General features: G+C 48.7%; 1 long non-coding RNA gene across 1 annotated transcript in view; it reads left to right on the top strand.

The window, feature by feature from the left end:
• LOC111408805 overlaps positions 1-1,212 on the top strand; it is an 18,894-nt gene extending 17,682 nt beyond the window's left edge. The window contains exon 3 of the long non-coding RNA XR_002705365.1: positions 1,136-1,212. This is a non-coding gene — a long non-coding RNA (uncharacterized LOC111408805). The remainder of the gene's footprint in view (positions 1-1,135) is intronic.
• The last annotated feature ends 6 nt before the right edge of the window (positions 1,213-1,218 follow it).

Raw genomic sequence — 1,218 nt, 5'->3', positions numbered from 1 at the left:
AGTTGCACCATTTTAGGCAGCCTGCATTCTGCCCATTCCATCCTATTGCAGCGTGCGGTTCACGCTATTTTGCGGCCACTACCGGGATGGATCGAACGCGACCGCGTGGAGCGTAAGTCACTCCCCCACCGAATTTGGCGACGCCCTCGTCGCCATGTAATTCTGAAGCTCTGACTCAAATTGCCATAGATCTCCCTCATTCTCCCAAGTAGCTTCAGACTCGGGCAATCCCTTCCATTTGATTAGGTATTGAGTGCAAGGGGGAACACCTCTCCGTCTTACCACTCGATCCGCCAAAATGGATTCAACATCTTTCTCAAAAGATTTTGTGACGATAGGAGGCGCCCTCTTTGATTTGTTTCTCGCTAGATCCTCCAAGTCCGGCCTATATGGCTTCAACATGCTTACATGAAAAACCGGGTGGATCTTTAAAGTGCTTGGAAGATCAAGCCGATAGGAAACTCTTCCAACTTTTGCTAGAATGGGGAACGGACCTTCATATTTCCTAACCAAGCCCTTGTGAACTTTGCGGTAGGCTTTGAACTGTTGTGGCAACACTTTCACAAGTACTTGATCTCCAATGTTGAATTCCAATGGTCTTCGTCTCACATCGGCCCATTTCTTCATTCGCTTCCGGGCTTTCTCCAAGCAAGATCTTGCTAAGTCCACATGATCTCCCCATGACTTAGCCATTTTGATTGCTCCGGGACTTCGGTTAGAATCACCAACCATAGATAATGTGTGGGGCGTTGTAGGTTGTCGCCCTGTTGCAAGTTCAAATGGACTATGTCCCGTGGATTCACTTTTCTGCAAGTTGTGGACAAGTAAGTGGTTGCTATACACCACTTGTGCCACTTGTCAAGTAAAGTCCGTGATATTCTCTAATATGCCCGGTAATCAACGCACATCCTTAGTGTCCCGTCCGGCTTCTTTTGGAATAACACCGGGGCGCCATAGGGAGCTTTGGATGGTCTAATCCTTCCCGTCTCCACAAGCTCCGTAAGTTGTTTTCGAAGTTCCTCTAACTCCGGAGGTGCCATGCGATAAGGTGCCATGGCCGGGGGTTTGGCACCAATCTCTAGCTCAATGCGATGGTCTAAATTATACCCACGGGTCACAGGAGCTAACTTTCAAGTTCGTTACACCCGAACAACTAGAACCGTGCGGCCTTAACGCTTGACAATTCCCGCACCTCACGAGAAAACGTTAAGTCAGCCT

Source organism: Olea europaea, chromosome 14, assembly GCF_002742605.1.
Source record: "Olea europaea var. sylvestris chromosome 14, O_europaea_v1, whole genome shotgun sequence".
Taxonomy (NCBI): domain Eukaryota; kingdom Viridiplantae; phylum Streptophyta; class Magnoliopsida; order Lamiales; family Oleaceae; genus Olea; species Olea europaea.
The sequence above is the reverse complement of the archived record's forward strand: the minus strand, read 5'-3'. Positions and strand labels throughout refer to the sequence as shown.